The sequence below is a fragment of the Anabrus simplex genome, chromosome X (assembly GCF_040414725.1).
Source record: "Anabrus simplex isolate iqAnaSimp1 chromosome X, ASM4041472v1, whole genome shotgun sequence".
Taxonomy (NCBI): domain Eukaryota; kingdom Metazoa; phylum Arthropoda; class Insecta; order Orthoptera; family Tettigoniidae; genus Anabrus; species Anabrus simplex.
This window is the reverse complement of record NC_090279.1, coordinates 146,990,858-147,009,196: the sequence shown is the minus strand read 5'-3', so window position 1 is coordinate 147,009,196 and position 18,339 is coordinate 146,990,858. Positions and strand designations below refer to the sequence as shown.

The 18,339-nt window shown below is 40.4% G+C and overlaps 1 long non-coding RNA gene across 1 annotated transcript in view; it reads right to left on the bottom strand.

Moving 5' to 3' along the window:
* Positions 1-7,724: 7,724 nt before the first annotated feature.
* LOC136886857 (uncharacterized) overlaps positions 7,725-18,339 on the bottom strand; it is a 39,975-nt gene continuing 29,360 nt past the window's right edge. Inside the window, exon 3 of the long non-coding RNA XR_010861833.2 lies at positions 7,725-7,827. This is a non-coding gene — a long non-coding RNA (uncharacterized lncRNA). The remainder of the gene's footprint in view (positions 7,828-18,339) is intronic.

The following is an 18,339-nucleotide window of genomic DNA, read 5'->3' as shown; positions in this document are numbered from 1 at the left end:
GGTGTTATGGGTACGATGGGATAGGAAAAGCCTAGGAATGGGAAGGAATCGGCCGTGGCCTTAATTAGGGTACAGCCGCAGCATTTGCCTAGTGTAAAAATGGGAAACCACGGAAAACCATCTTCAGAGCTGCCAACAGTGGGGTTCGAACCCACTATCACCCGAATGTAAGTTCACAGCTGCGTGCCAGGAAGAAATTAAGCTGCGAAGTATTTTTATGAAATCTAGGGTACAGGGATTGTAGAGGGGGCATATTTAGGTTTCTACAGCAACAACGATAAACTACTGCACATACTAAACCTCAGTATTCAAGTTCAAAGCAAATTGGAGGAAAAAAGACAACAGATTTTTTATAGGCTCGGGAGGTTTGGGATGCAGTTAATTGCATTAAATAAATTTGCCCAGGCAACGCCGGATACTACTGTCCTGCCGTATCACCAGATGAAAAGAACGGTAAAAGTTGAATGTGCTTGTGAAAAAAAAAAGTAATAAAATGTAAAATGTACTTAAGAAACAACAGCTAAATAACAAAATCAAGCACAGATAAAAATCATAAGTGAATTTCTGTATGAGTACAAGTCATGCCGTGATGTACCGTTGCGCACCACAGGGTCAAAATCTTCAGTAAAAACTGCTGTACAGTATGTGAATATTACAACACACACAAATAAATAGATGACTTCTCTTCAGAGATAAGCCGCTGGTGATTCACAGCGTAATGGATTACGCGTTACATGTAGCACAACACACAAGGAAAATGAAGGAAGGGAACAAAGTGATGGCTGTTCCCCCAATTATGCTTCCTCATCCTTTTTCTTTCTTTCATAATACAATATAAATTACATTGTAACATTCCTTAATCACGAGGAATTATGGGTGTCCAAGAGGGGGGGTGTGTTCACTCCTTGTAGGTCCATAAGAGCAGTACTGTTTCCTTAACATGGAATGATCTATAACACCTTTTTTTTTTTTTTACAATTTGCTTTGCGTTGCACAGACAGAGATAGGTCTTTTTGCTCTTGATGACGTGCTGCGCGTCACTATTTCTCCCGAAACATTATCACACAGCAGTTTTTGCAGGTGCAACACCATATCATTAACAAACGTTTTTGTTCTATACCATCTACCGATAAAGAGTAAAATAAATATCAGTGCTGACTTTGTAAAACGTTAATTCCAAGAACCAGTAAGTCACTCTATGGAAAGGCGGTATGGAAATAATCCAGCCAAAGTCTACTTTTAAAAATATCAACCTGGTATATTATTTAAGGAACTCAACGAAACTGCAGATTTAGAGGAAGGCTCATTTTGGTTTCCGCAGCAATAGGGAATGACGGTGAAACTCAACATTTAACTTCAAGATAAAAGGGGGAAAATTATTTATTTATTTTCTGTGTCTAGATACACTGTTAAATAATGTTTATCCAATATTTGGCTACAACGACAGCTTTATCATTGGCATTAAAAAAATCTTCCTTTGTCACGGTGATGGTAAATGCTGACAAGCCAGAAGGTGTTCTTCATTCTGTAGTAGTCCACAGTCACAGGTCATGTTCTTGCACATATCCCCACTTAGCTAAGTTAGACTTGCACTTTGAAGCACCTGTCCACAGTCGATTCACCTGTCCACAGTCGACTGAGGGTCTTCCAGAAGGGATACGGAAGGCAAAAGCCTGCAGAAGATTCTTCCTTTAAACTCAGCGATGGATTATTATTTATTTATTTAATGACTTTATTATGTACTTGCTGTTGCCACAGTTCACACCGTCATTTTTCTGGTGTATCAACAAATGATATGGCTGATCTTAAAAAACTCTTCCTTGACCTGAGTCTAATGGGCTGCATTTGTAGCCATAAAGAGGGTTGACGTGAATCGGTTGATTGCTTCCAACATTAAACTTCCGCTGCTACTTTCCTTCTTATGTAAGGATGGGCGATTCCTGCAATAGGATAGATATTTTCTGTTCGAGTTGGTCTCAGACACCCTGTAATTATGCGACCAGTCTCGTTCACAGCAATATCTACTTGCTTACCATTGGCAGAGTTTCTCCATGTGGGTGATGCATATTCTGCAGCTGATAGGCAGAGGACCAGGGCAGATGCACATAGGACATGACGGTATGCACCCCAAAATGTGCCTGTTAGTTTTCTAATGACATTATTTATCTATTTTTTTACAATTGGCTTTATGTTGCACCGACACAGATAGGTCTTATGGCAACGATGAGATAGGAAAGGTCTAGGAGTGGGAAGTGAAGGAAGCGGCCGTGACCTTAATTAAGGTACAGCCCCAGCATGTGCCTGGTGTGAAAATGGGAAACCACGGAAAACCATTTTCAGGGCTGCCGACAGTGGGGTTAGAACCCACTATCTCCTGGATGCAAGCTCGCAGCTGTGCAGCCCTAACCGCACAGCCAACTCGCTATTCCTAGCGCACACCTTTTGGTAAGAATAATTAACCTGATACGTGATTTCTATACCAGAGGGAAGAAATAAAATCAAGAACAGATATAATGCAAGAAATGGTGAAACTGTGAAGGGCCACAGAGTACACGAGTATGTCACGACATGCTGCTGACAGCCGCATGTCTACCTGTGTGCCTCAGAATCTCAGGAAAACTTGAGGGGTCAACAAAATTGTAATCAAGCACATTCTAAATGAATATCTCACCAACGATATGTACAACAGTTAGTCTTATTTAAAATTATAATGTATTCCCGAGACCTTTCCTTTCGTCTAATGGGCCTCCCTGACTGACTGGTCAGTGTAGTGATCTTATGTTCAGAGGACCCTGGGTTTCATTCTCAGCAGGATCAGAGATATTTTAACCTTAAATGGTTCATTCTATTGGCCCAGGGACTGGGTGTTTGTACTGTCCCCAGCATATCTGCAACTCACATACTGCTACTCTTCACAATAACATGCTGTATCCAATACACAGCAGATGCCGCCCACTTTCATCGGAGGGTCGTCTCACAAGGGCTAGAAACTGACTAAGACGTCCCTCCCTGGTTATCACATCATTATTCCAAAGTCTTAGTCAATGTCCTGTTAAATACATGCTAAGGAAACCTGGGTAGCACATTTACGTCAATCATTAGTACGTTCGTAACTCCCATCATAAGAAATATAAGTTAGCGTTCCAGGCCACATTGTGCACACGACGCACCAGTGACGAGTGGCCTGGGTAAGGATTTGGTTCAGAACTTAATTTCATGGCCGCAGAGCACAGCAGCATGTTGGCCTACAGCTGCAGGGAGCGTCAGTCTCAAGCCAGTCTTTGACGTGGGCCTGTGTTTGTTTGCATTGTGCAAAAGTAGCTCATGTGATGTGTTGGTGCTTAATTATACGTTCCTAAGTGAATTGTGCAACAATGTACATAAATTGGGCCCACTGTAATTACGCATAGTGGTTTGAAGGACATTCAGTTATGGAGAAGAAGAAAGCTAGACAGTTTACAAATGATGAAAAATTAAAGTTTATTGAGGAAGCGGACGCTAATCCGCACATAAAACGTGTGTAAATCGCCCAGATGTTGGACATTCGTACGATAACTTTAAATATATTTGTAAACAATGTGTATACTGCGCGTCTCTAAGAACGTTTTTGTTGATGTTTTATCATGTTGGTGTTCTTAAAATGTATTATTTATTTCATTAATTATAATTGTAAACACATGTTTGTTTGTTTACATCGTAATTAATTTTACATTCAAATCTAACCTTAAATTTAACAGTGTAATTGTTTTCATTTTTTAGCATGTTTTGACTTTTCTGGTCCCCACAAAAACGTCCTAACCAGTTTTGGCTGTATTTAGCGGGCACAAGCTGAGGATTCATTGCTCTTCTTTTCAATAAAATGAATAATAAAGGCAACTATATTTCAGCCAACATTTAACACACTGAGTGTAATGTAGTCCATTTTAAGAACAAGTTTCAATAATTTAATTCTATGCCTCACTTTTTACACAGTAGAGATTCACACAAAATCCTCTTAAAAGAGCTTCATGGCATGTGTCTCTTTTCCTCTAAGACCCTCAAATGAACAGAGAAATATCACTGATGAGTTTTGTTGTAGTAACCATTAAAATTAAGGAATCGTTAGTATCAGCGGACAAAACGACAAAACCTTGAGGTTGCTGAATGCTTCAAATATTTGGAAGTGAAATAATGCAGGATGCAAGGTTGGATAAGGAGATCAGCAGAAGAGTACAAGTGGAAAATACGTTCTACCAGAAAGTAAGAAACTTAGCGTGGAATAGAGGAGTTCCTATGAAATGTTCAGAGATAATGTTCAAGATGCCTCATCATCATTATTTCCCCTTATCCAGCTCTTGACGGGTCAAGGTATTTATGGCACTTCTGTATCTTTCTCTTTCCTTCTACCATTCGTCTTCCACGATCTTGTCCCAGCCTAAATTTTGTCTTCTTATGCCGCTCTTCACTGATTCAATTCACCTTGTTCTAGGCCTTCCCCTTGCTCTCGCACTTTGCCTTCAGCATCTCACTTGGAATTCTATTCTCCTTCATCCTCTTTACAAGTCCAAACCACCTTAGTTTATTCTTTTCAACTCTCTCACTTACCTTTCCTATCCCAACTTCCTTCCTAACATCATTTCTCAATCTGTCTTTAATATCATACTTCTTAGGAATTGCATCTCATTGGCTTGAATTCTACGCTCTTGCCTGCTTGTCAAAGTCCAAGTCTTAGCTGCATGGGTACATAGTACATTTGTACAAGATGTCCTATACACCTGTATTATAATAAGAAGAATGTGTGCTTAGTTGAGCATAGTACAGAATCTTAGTCCTTTCTGTAGTGTATGATCAGTTTTGTTCTTTTCGCGCACTTTAGTATGTGGTATGTGTCACACACCTTTTACTGCACAGCACACATACAATCTATGTCAGGTTTGTGGACTCTCTTGTTAATACACAGCTTGTAGTGAAAGCCATGTACTGAAAGAAATTTAAATTAGCGTTCCAGGCCACATTGCGTGCACGACACACCAACTACGACTGGCCTGGGTAAGGACTTGGTTCAGAACTTAATTTCACAGCCCCAAGCACGGTAGCATGTTGGCATCAGTCTCAAGCCAGTCTTTGGCGTGGGCTTCTGGCTGTCTCTGGTCTACGACTTCTCCCCCATAGCAGGCGAGCTGTAGAATTCCAGTTTTATTTCTTCTCTCTTCTTATTTCGGTTCCTTAGTAGCTCTTGATATGGTCCTGTTGATGGTAAGTGGTGTATGATCCTGATGTCCTCTATGTAGTAGGTTTTTCCCATCATCTTGTATAGAAGTAGTGATGGGACTGTCTTCCCTACTCCCATTGTTCTTTTCATGTACATCGCCTTCACCAAGTCAATTTTGGTTAATTCACCTCATTTTAACTTTTCCCAGATGATCAATATGCCATAGGTGATGATCGGGACTAATGCATATTTCTAAATAGTGCCACTGCTGTGCTGATAGACATATTCCTAATATTCTTAACGTAGTACATTGCCCTAATTGCTGCCACTGTTCTTTGTTCTATGTGAAAACTATATGGCGATGCTGTTGTTTACAGTGTAACCCCTAGGTATTTGAATTTGTTAACTCTCTCTAGTGGATTGCCTGAAAACACTATTTTGTCGGTTACTGCTGCTTTTCCACCCTTCCCAAAAGTCATCTGTATAGTTTTCTCTTGGTTTGATGATAATGATGATTGTTGTTTAAAGGGGCCTAACATCTAGGTCATCAGCCCCTAATGGTACGAAATGACACAAAATGGAATGACAAATTAAAAGGTAAAAAACCTCCACTGACCAGAATTCAAAACTTGAGGACAAAAAATGAATAGATGGATATGAATTTAAAACAATCAGTGGATCTGACCCGCAATGTCTCACATTTACAGAAACAAACGTGACACAACAGTATTACTGACCAATGGACTGCGTCTATAGCATAATACTGAATCGATGATGCTTTTAGTCTATAGGGGTCCAAAATCCAAGGCATCGGCCCCTCGTAGTGGTACTTATCGCTAGGAAAGTAGAACCATGGTATATGTCATGTTGCGGTACTAATCAAAAGGAGCGTAGACTCGCGGCATTCCACACAGTAGGGTACTACTCACAGGTAATGAAATTCGCACATGGACTATAGACCTATGGTGTTTTGCACATTGCAGCACCTTTAAAGCAACGCAAACGTATGGTGATCATCACATACGCGTACTAACCGCAGGGACCCGCACTATCCTGTGGTGTTCCTCACATTGTGGGTACTTATCATAGGCAAGCCAGAACCATGGTGTCGCTCACCCATGGTGTCGTTCCTAAAGTGGTACTAATCACAGGTACTGTAGAAGCCGGCAACACACACTGTTGCTACTAATCACAAACTTATTTGGTACCTAACATAGTGGTAAAAGCGGCCCATGGCGTTCCCTACATGGTGGTACTAATTACAAGTAGTATCATGGTTCTAATTTGATCATCCTTTGGTCGCCCCTTTTAGTTGCCTCTTACGACAAGCAGGGGATACCGTGGGTGTATTCTTCATCTGCGTCCCCCACCCACAGGGGGTTTCTCTTGGCTTATAGTGACCATCGTTTCCCCTGGCCCGATGCTCCAGTTTGTTAATTGCATCTTTTACTTCTGTCCTGATGGGAGACCCGATCACCATGACATCTGCATACCGGATTACAGTTGCATGCGAGTTCTCCTTAATGATTTCCATGAGGTCTGCTGTATAGATGTTAAATAGTGTAGGACTGACAGGGTCGCCCTGCAATGCGCCATTCGTTTCGTTAATCCATTTTTGATGTTTCCACATTGTTATTTATATAATATATGTAGTATACAAGGTCAAATGTTCTCCTGTAGTCTACAAATACCACATAATACTCCCCCTCCCCCCCCCCCCCCCCCCGGGGTATCTTAAGGAGTACTCTATTAATAACGTATGCATAAGAGACTTGGACATTGGTAGCAACAGATTAGAGTAAAATTCAGGCCAGTGAGGTGAAGTTCCTCAGGAGTATGGTAAGAAAGAAAAAACAGAATAAGAAATGCTTAGGTCAGAAAAGAAATAGGGATAGAAAAACTGAGTGACAGGATGGAATGAAACGGCATATGGCTTTTAGTGCCGGGAGTGTCCGAGGATATGTTCAGCTCGCCAAGTGCAGGTCTTTTGAGCTGACTCCCGTAGGCGACCTGTGCGTCGTGAGGAGGATGAAATTATGATGAAGACAACGCATACACCCAGCCCCTGTGCCAATAGAATTAACCAACGATGGTTAAAATTCCCGACCCTGCCATGAATCGAATACAAGACCCCCGTGACCAAAGGCCAGCATGCTAATCATTTAGTCATGGAAGAGGACATAGGATTGAAAAGACTAAATTGAAATAGTTCGGACATGTTATGAGGATGGAGGAGGGAAGGATACCAAAACAAGTGTTGGAGCTTAAGATAGAGGGAAAGAGGGCAAGAGGGAGACCCAGAGCAAGATGTATAGATTCTGTCAAGAACAGTATAAGAATAAAACTGGACTGGTGAAGAGGAGTGGTGGAGGAGAGGCAAAAGTGGAGAAGTACAATCAACACCCCGACCTGTCAGGAGCTGCACAAGAAATGAATGAATGACTGAATGAATAATTAAAATAACTAATACTGAAAAGTTTGTACTGGTTAACATACCATAGATCTTTTTTCGTCTTCTTTTTCTCCTCCTTCTCTTCATCAGATTTCGCCTCCTTTCTCCTCAATACAGGAACTGAATATTAAGGCATTCTGCACATTAGGGCATGTTACCTTCTTCTCAAGCAACATATTGTATCCTGAAATAAAAGAGAAAAACAATATTTAAATAAAATGTACAACAGAAATTGATAGACAGGCATAATTTATGAAATTCAGGATCTTTTTATTCGAAAGGTTCCCCCCCCCCCATTTTTTTTTATAATTTGCTTTACATCGCACCAACAGAGATAGGTCTTATGGCGACGATGGGATAGGAAAGGGCTCAGAGTGGGAGGGAAGTGGCCGAAGACGAGGCCCAACATAATATATATGTTCATTCTGGGTCTTTCTAGGCCAGAAAATGGTGGATTTCATTTGCCTGGTGTGAAAATGGGAAACCACGGAAAACCATATTCAGGGCTGCCGACAGTGGAGTTTGATCCCACTATCTCCCGGATGCAAACTCTCAGCTGCGCGCCTCTAACCGCACGGCAAACTCGCCTGGTCCAAAGGTTCCCAAACAGGTTCGATCTACCACCCTTGACTCCATAAACACACTATCTGTATTCCCCCCTTCTTCACCCTCCTCTGCTCAGAGAAGCAATTCACACAACCCACAAGGCACAGTCACATCTCGGACTAGGATTGTGATGGTTTTGCATCATTTTATTGATACAGCAGGACCTCTGTTATCTGGAACACTTTTAACTGAAATACCGTTTAAATGTAACGACCAGCAAAAAAAAAATCAGTTAAAACAAATTGAAGAAAGATTGTTTATTATCTTATGACTAGGGCTTGGAAGTTGAGAGAAAATCTCTTTTTTTTTTCTCGAGTGTCCGAAGACGAGGCCCAACATAATATATCGTCGCTGCTGGGACAAAACCTTCTATGTGAAATATTTTAGCTTAGAACTTTGGCCATAAGGTTCCGTCATTTAAGGTGCAATGTTGTGTGAATATTGTCAAGGCATTCTCGCTCTTCGTAATGTATGAGCTGCAGGTCAGTATATCTCCAAGAATATTATCACATAGGAGGTTTAGTCCCTGCAATGACTATATGTTCATTCTGGGTCATTGTAGGCCATAAATGGTGTGTTTTATTTGTCATTCTTTTGCCTTTTTTGATATTCTTTCTTAGCTTCTTTCAGGTCTTAAGGCATTTTTTTTTTGCAACTTCACCTTCTTTCGACTACATTTGTACTGGCTGTTTTCAATTCGAATCATCATTAGTTCATCCATCAAATCTTAATCATCTTGTCTAATATTTGAACGATATCTGAAAAGAGGGAAAATGAAATCAAATAATGAAACTAGTGCTTGAATAAAAACAGGGGTACCAATTTATATGCAAGATAAGTGAAATATTGAGAGGACAAATTTTGATGTGAGTGTTTTTGAAGAGGGATATCTCACTTGCTTGAAGTATGAACCCCTAACATCCGTTGATGTGGAGAGAAATTTCTCGATGTTTCACGACGTGCTGTCTGAAAACCGACGATCCTTTACACCCAAGAACCTGGAGGTGACTATTTGATATCCTACAAAGCAGACTGAGGTAAGATTTCCAAATTCCAATTTCTGTAACCCCAATGTCGTTAAGCCAAATATGATTCCAGTTATATTAATTGCAATTTCTTTCTATAGGATGTCCATTGCGAGTTCGCTGAATTCACTCTGGGTGAGAAAAAAAAACCATTTCATTCTAAATTCTACAAGTAGTTTTTTAAGGAATAAAACATGGAATTCCTTTTTTAAATTATGTTAATCTAAAAATAGGCCTATATACTGTCTGAAAGAAGAAGTATTTCACTCATATTTTTGCACTGTATGATGCATACCACCAGAATTTTGCATTTTTAAACATTATATTCCGTCATTAAAAATATGTATACTCATGTTCATAAAAACCAGAACACCTTGAAAGATTAGAGATAGTTCATATTTACATGACATGTGCATTAGTATGTTCTGAAGAAATGAATAGTATTTGAACAATGTCGGCTCTCAGGCTGAAGGTCGACATCGAAATCTCTGCGCACCACCACCGACTAGTAAAATTTGCCTGTGGCTCTCGCTGTCGCTATAAACCAAAGGTAATGGATCAGTGTGACTTCAGCAGACGTGCACGATGCCTCGCAGACGTATGCGAGAACTGTACCGTCAAATGAGCGAGTTTGAAAGAGGGTGCATTATTGGCATGAGGGAACGTGATGAATCCATCCGGGAAATTGCTGCTCATTTGGGACAAAGTGCGTCAGCAGTGCAACAGGTGTGCACAGATGGTTCACAGAAGACCGTAGAACACAGCAAGATGGGTCTGGTCGCACCATCCCAACCAGCCCCCGAGACAACTGACACCACATCCCAACGGCATTGCAGGACAGATCTGCCTCCTCCTTGGCTCTGGCGCAATAGTGGAACAGTGTAACACATCATACAATATCACGAGTGACAGTCCATTGCCGCTTATTATGGTTTGGGTTACCGGCGTGTCGTCCACTTCTCCGCCATAAACTTCTGTGCATAAACATGCTAGACAGCATGACGGAACAACGTCACTTGTGACAGGAATGGCAGCAGATAGTGTTTTCGGATGAATCCATTTTCTATTTGTTTGAAAATGATGGCCGCATTTTGGTTCACCACAGACAGGGGGAGGGGCATGATATTGACTGCATTCGCACAAGACATACAGCACCAACTCAAGGCCTTATGGTGTGGGGTGCTACTGGGTACAACCACAAATCCAAGTTGGTGCGTGTCCAGGCACTGCGACAAGTTTGACCTATGTAAATGACATCCTGCGACCCCTAGCCATACCATTTCTGCATGACACCCCAGACGCCATATTTCCGACAAGACAATAATTTTGTGAAGTTTCTGTTGGACTTGAAATAGACTCGTGGTTTAGCTCACAAGAGCTAATGAAGACCTGAACTTATAAGTAATTAAAATCACATTAAAATATCAGATGTGTAGGCCTACGCAATGTGTGAAATTAACGTGTGCGAGTCATTAATATATAACCATTGACAAGGACAGATTGCAACCGGGCCCAGTTCCCTTCATTTAGTGCTGTGCCGCGTAGATCGGACTAAAAATCTAAGCGGAGGCTATGGTCAATCATTACCCAGTACTAAAGTTGCGTCGTGCACTCAAGCACACAAAGCGGAGAAGTAGATGGTTATAATTTAATTCAACAGTTCCAGATACGAAGGTAGCAGGTAGGGACCCTCTTCGGAGGCAGCCCTACCCAGGGAGTGGCGCCCCTGCCTATGCAAGTCCCGGAGCACACTGACCCGGTGTGTAACATCTGGTATGGGTCCCAGCTCAGCGTTACGAGTGAAGACCTCAACGGCATCTACGGCGGAGAAGGTGGACTTCGGTACGGCGGAGATGGCGGAAGGGGCATACCCGTAGCGTCTGTACTCCAGAGGAGCGGCTACGAAAGGCGTCTGTCTCCATGTTAGGGGTGGCCTAATTTTGAACCTGGCAGTAGGTATAAAATGCCTTTGGGTGTGGCGAGCCCATCGTAACAATAGCCTATATGGACAAAGCAGATAAGGTGCCTCGGAAAAGGTTAGGGCGTCCCCTGCTAAAAGCGACGCGCAGCTCTTCAGGTGCTGGGGGAACTGTGAAAAATGGGCAACCAGCACCAAACTACATCAAAATTGCAACAGTTAATGTACTGACACTGACGGGAAAGACAGAAGAACTGGTTGACTTCATGATAGAAAAAGATATAGCCATACTTGGACTGTGCGAGACCAAGAAGAGGGGTACAGGGGAGATCCCTCTGAGAGAAGGATACAGGCTGTATTACAGCGGAGGACCTGAAGCAAAAAATGGAGTGGCCATCATACTTAGAAGAGAAATCCAAGAATATCTGGAATATACAAAGTACGTCAGTGATAGGATGATGATGATGATGAGACTCCAGTTTGAAAATGGCGTGAAAGATCTATTTCAGTTGTATGCCCCACAAACTGGTTGCATAGATGAACACCTAGAGGACTTCTTAGAGGAAGTGGAGAGACAGATAGAAGATAAGGAAGTACTATTGATGGGAGATCTAAATGCACAAGTTGGAATGGAAAGACAAGGAAAGGGAGATGTTGTAGGGCCCTTTGGATATGGAAATGTAAATCCAGAAGGCGAGTTGTTGGTGGATTTTTGCATGAGGAATCAAATGATTGTTGGAAACACCTGGTTTAGGAAGAAGAATAGTCAGAAGATTACAAGGTATGGCTGGGGAGACAGACAGACAAAGACCATGATTGATTATATAATCATAGAGAAAGAACACCGGAAGAACCTTGTAGATGTAACAGCCATGCCTGAAGAAGCCTTTGGTGGAGATCATAGGGTTGTGATAGGAAAATTGAAAGTTGGAAAGATTGAAAAACCCCAATTAAGAAGAGAGAAAAGGATTAAAGTATGGAAGTTGAAGGAGAAAAGCATACAAGAAGAATTTCAAAGGGAAATAATACCCTTGGTACCCAGGACAGAGGTGGGGAATGTTGAAGAGGAATGGAAAAGATTTAAGGAAGCACTGGTTGGATGTGCAGAAAAGGTGTGTGGTAGAACATCAGGAAATGTGAAAGACAAAGAAACACACTGGTGGAATGATAGGGTAAAGATTAAAGTGAAGGAAAAGAAAATGGCATGGAAAGCATGGAAAACATCTAAGACTGAAGAAAGTAGAAGAAAATATGTGGAGGCAAAGAATTTTGCCAAGAAAGTAGTGGAGGAAGAAAAGAGGAAAAGCTGGGCCTTATGCACACAGACATTGAGAGATGATACGCAGGGCAGCAAGAAATTACTGTATGGTATCTTAAGAAACAAAAAGAGAGATCAAGTAAACACCAGATTTGTGAAGGATGAAGGTGGCATAATTTTAACAAAGCCAGAAGAAATAAGAAATAGATGGAGAGAGTATTTTCAGAAGCTGCTGAACATAAGAACGGATGACAGTCATTCAATGGACGACCAGGAAAGGCAATTAGTTGACGAAGAAATGGATAAAGAAATTACAATGAAATTGAAGTGGCAGTAAGAAAGATGAAGAATGGAAAAACTGCTGGAATAGATGAAATTTCAGTGGAGATGATAAAGGCAGCTGGAGCTGTAGGCCTGCAGTGGACATATCGGGTTCTCAGGAATGTCTGGGAGAATAAGGAGGTCCCTGAGGATTGGCAAAAAGGAATAATCATCCCAATTTTCAACAAAGGTGATAAGAAAGTTTTGAAGAACTACAGGGGAATTACTCTAATATCCCATGTTGCTAAGATAATGGAAAGGATACTGGAAAGTAGAATAAGGTTGAGGGTTGAGAAGCAGATACAGGAAAATCAGTTTGGTTTCAGAAGCGGAAGGTCAACAATAGAACCCATTTTCATTATGAGACAACTAATGGAAAAGCATTGGGAGTACGGGAATGATATGGTGATGACATTCATTGATATTGAAAAGGCATATACAGTGTCCCTAGGACGAAAGTTTGGGACAGTCTGGTGCAAAAAGGAATTGGACAGGGATTAATAAAAATGATCATGGCATTGTATAAGGAATGTTGTAGTTGCGTGCAAACACAAGTTGGCAGGACAAGTTGGTTCAAAATAACTAGTGGGCTGAGACAGGGAAGTGTTTTATCACCAATCCTGTTTACAATACTAATGGATGACATCTGAGAACAGCAAAAACAGCATATGGAGGAAGAGAAATGAACATGATGTTATTTGCAGATGATATTGTGATTTGGGGAGAAGACGACAGGAAGGTTCAAGAACAGTTGAATATGGTGAATGGGAAGATTGAAGAATGTGGATTGAAAATAAGTGTAGAAAAGAGTAAAACTTTTGTTATGACTAGAGGGAAGAAAGAAGGGAAAGGTCAGATTAGACTTGCAGACAAGCCCCTGGAAGTAGTGGAAACGTTTAAATACCTGGGGAGTGAATTAATGGAGAATGCTCGACTGGATGCTGAGATTAGTAAAAGGATTCAAGCTGGAAGTTGTTTCTATCATAGTGTAAGAAATATGTTATGGGACAAAGATGTGCCAATGGAAGCAAAGGATACTATGTACAAGATGTATTACGTACCCATAACAACTTACGGTGCAGAAACTTGGACAATGACAAAGGATGAGAGTCAAATACAGGCAGCCAAAATGAAATTCTTGAGGAGTATGATACAGAAGAGTAGAAGAGACAAAATAAGGAATGAGAAAATCCGGGAAGAAATTGGAGTGGAAAAAATGAATGATAGAATAGAGAAGAGCCGACTAAGATGGTTTGGGCACATAAAGCGAATGAGCGACAAAAGAATGCCAAAAAAGGTGATGGAAATGCAAAACCAAGGAAGGAGAGGCCGTGGACGACCACGATTGAGATGGAAGGATACCATCCAACGCAGCATTATAGAAAGAAACCTGGACTGGGACACAGTGTTGGAGGAGGAGTGGTGGAAAGACCAAAGAAAGTGGAGAGGAACCATATTTGCCCCTACCCGGCTACAGCTGGATAAAGGGAAATGATGATGATGATGATGAGTTCCAGATACAGCCAACACCAAGCAGAAAGCAACCGTGAACTATCCAGGAGTCGACAAGAAGACCTTCATCTCTGTGCTGTGCATCGTAGTCATGGGCTAAGCACGCATAACATAGTAGAATGTGATTTGCCGCTGATGGAGAGATTGCCGCCAAGGTAAGTCTTTTCTTCTATAAGCATGTGAAGTGATAGCAAGATGCGCTACTTTAGGGCCATTTTAAATAAGTAAATTAATTTTTAAATGTAAGCCAGAGTGGCATTTGTATTGCTTATTTCTGTAAATTTAAATATGTTCAGGGCTGCTTGCATGCCAAGTCCCTGAGCTATGTGTTGTAAATATTTAGATGGAAAATAAGGGAAAGAATAAGATATAGGTGTGTGTTTTTGTTGTAAGTATTTTATTCCAGTTTATGTTGAATTAAGATACAGTTGTATGGGTAGATTTTTCATGAAAATTCTAATGGGCTGTATGCCACCAGTGAGGAACCATTAAAGAGGATTAGACTAGAGACAGTATATACCAGGACGTTTTATTGCATGATGCATGAATTTCAGCTGTGAGAAGACGCAACAGGAGACCTTTCAACGTCGAAAGTACAAGAGGGTCTTTAACTGTGGTGGCAGGCAAATTCATGGAAATGTACCGGTCGTCGAACCGAGGATTATTTATATGTGAGGCTAGAGAATTGCCTGTGGATATTTAAGGGGGTGGGATGACAAGAGATAGGCAATGAAAGCCATGGGGTTATATCTGGAGCTATGATGATGAGTTAATGAGCCGCCCGATTATACATGAGATTATGTTAGGCCGTGAGCCATAGTTTTGCTAGCCAGAATTGTGAGTTTATCTGTAGCACTGGAAATGTTGTTGAGGGCCGATACTGCCAATTGTTCTTGCCCCAGGTAGTCGACCTTGCCTCAGCTGTATGCTGGGCAGAAAAGAATAGTGAAAGTTTTTACAAATAGTCCCTTTATGCTCAAGAATCACCTGTCCACAAAGCCCCAGTTAGATGTTTGTGCTGCCAACCAGATGACTTCCTTGCCATGTCAAATGCTACTGCTATGCTGTATCTACACGAGATATGTGATATCCAGCGCCTGGATATGTTTGGTTCGTGACCCGAAAGCTCAATCAACTTCAGTGTGTATATTTTGTGTGCTTATTTACAGGTTTTGGTTATTTCATTTTGTGATTTGTAGTGTTGTGTCCAGTGCGTTATTTCTTTGTTGTGATGTTGTCATTTGTTTGATAAAGGGGAAACATAGTCCGATGGCTGATTTGGGAAGAAAGGTTCTGACCTTATCTGTGATCATGGGTTCAGACCCATATACATAGAATCTGTAACCATTTTGGAAGGGTGATTCAGATGCAGTCCTAAACAAGTGTTTTATATATGTGTCCAAGTGATCGGAATATTATATATATATATATATATATATATATATATAATGCAGGCCATTACTAGTGGATCGGGTATTACTATCGCATATCATGAACGGTTTAGAAATCGAGCCCTCGGGCAAAAAAACTAGGGACTTAACAAAGCGAGCAGCTAAATAAAATGTAAACTCAGATTATTCCATGCAACAAGAATTTCTTCTTAATATCTCGGGTTCGTGCCCACGTTGTTTGTAAATGTTTTGTTCAATAATGTCCAATTATTTAAAAATAATTTTTTCTTTGATTGACAAAACCAGTGGTCAGTTGTTTATTTAATTTATTTATTTTGTTTACTTTGATTTATTTTTATGTTTTTAATTTTGTAAGTCCATTTTACCTGATTACTCGTGTACTCATTCACTAGATTTATATGTACGTATTACCTGTCCACATACTTTGGTGTATTTTATTAGCTAGACATATTTTTTTATTGACCTTATCCGGGCGTACCACGCACTTCTACCCCTGAGCTAGGCCGAAATTAGGACAGGATACGGTACAGTGTGAAATGGCCCTAACAGTTCAAAAAAGGCTACAATAGTGGCACAACTTCAAAAAACAACTTGTGCGATAAATGAGATTATAGTTTCTGATGGACCGCAGACAGTATTTAAATTCTTCTGCTACACTGGTTCAACTTACAATGTGTGTCACTATTGACGAACAGAATGTGCTACACAACTGCTGAGCTGCAGGTGCAAACTGAGATGTGTCAGTATTGCAGCCAATGTAAACCACAAAGCAGAGAATGCAACAGCGGCACTTCTGCCATTTGTTGGTGGAATACTGAAGTATAAGATATGCCGCTGTTGCTGCTGGACGGATGACTAATCTGCAATGTTGGAGAATGCATTAACTCCAAATTTTTATTTTGAGTTGTGCCACTATTGCAGCCTGAGAGATATTAAGACAAAGGGGATGGATTAATGAAATGCATGGACCTTCTCTACTGCCAACCCAGTTTGGTTTGGCTCTTTCATTAGTGCGTTAGTAACTGTTTGTGCAGTTGTTATTGCACTTTTTTTTCCAAAGTGCTTTTATTAATCGTCATAACAAAAAAAAAAAAAAAAGCAGAAACAGTTCATGATAATAAACGAAAATCCACTGCCTGTTTCCAGTCATTAGACCGGGTCAGGAATGAAATGAATGAAGCCCCTATCTAGAAGCGAGGATAGGAATTGCGCAGGCTGCCGAACCCTGTCGCACTCCTCTGGGGCAATGATTAATGAATGACAGATGAAATGATATTGGAGAGTGTTGCTGGAATGAAATATGACAGGAAAAACCAGAGTACCCAGAGAAAAACCTGTCCCGTCTCTGCTTTGTCCAGCACAAATCTCACATGGAGTGACCTGGATTTGAACCACGGAACCCAGCGGTGAGAGGGTGGTGCGCTGCCGCCTGAGCCACGGAGGCATAGTTCATGATAATGACAAAAGAAAAATTAACAGCAGTTAAAAGAATTAAAAATGGTGAGATTTTGCATACTGTGGCAGCTGATTTTGGTGTTTCCACTGTTTCTATCTGGGTCAAAATTAAAAATAAGTTTGAATAGCATGCCCCAAAATGCCTAACAAAACAGTGAAAGCCTGTCAAAATGAGGCTGCATTTTTATGGTTCACGCAACAGAGAGATAAGGGAGTACAGTAGTTTGTTAACACTCTATATGTATTGTCCACATTTACTTCAATCTAAAAAATAAACAAATAAATAAATAAATAAATAAATAAATAAATAAATAAATAAATAAATAAATAAATAAATAAATAAATAAATAAATAAATAAATAAAAACCCTCTAAGGAACTAAGAGGCAAGTAACACAGTTTACTTTCAGTATGCTCCTAGTGTGTCAGTGGACATGGAAAAGAGCTCCTTAATGTATAAGACTTTGTTAGTAGACAACCGGCAGTCAATTTCCTTTTAAAATTTACAAATTGTCTTTACTGTATATTGTATTTCAGGATTCAATGATTGCCCGTTACATAAAACAGAACTATCAAATCACTTAATCAGTTGTGTATTGAATAATATATTTTAAATTAAAGCTTTGCTAAATTGCATTACTACCTACTTTATATTAATTTTGCTCTATCCTCAAATCTGACACAGAAATGTTAATATTTTTTTTGCTAGTGGTTTAACGTCACACTAACACAATGAAAGTTTTTGGCGATACAAGGATGGGAAAGGGCTACAACTGGGAAGGAAGCGGACGTGGCCTTAACCTTCATCTAGTTGAGTGAGAATAATTACACTGCTCATTGCGGAAGAAAGTCATCTCTGGGGTTCAAAATGTGTGTCTTTCACGGCTTGATAAGTTTATTTTTGGTCGAATTATTAGCAGTGTCCTTCAGTGTGATTAGAAGATGTCATGTTAGATACCTGTACAATTATTTTTACATAATTTTTCAAAACAAAAAACGCTATGTATTATGCCCCTTAACAATACTATATGAACTAATGAAATTAAATCCATAAGACTTGTCATGACCTACGTTAATCACATCATATGAAGCAAATTAGTAATTGCTAAAATACCATTTTGGAAGAACAAAACATCTTTGGCCTTCAAAAACCCAAAGTATGCTCTAAAATACTAAATAATTTTCTCAGC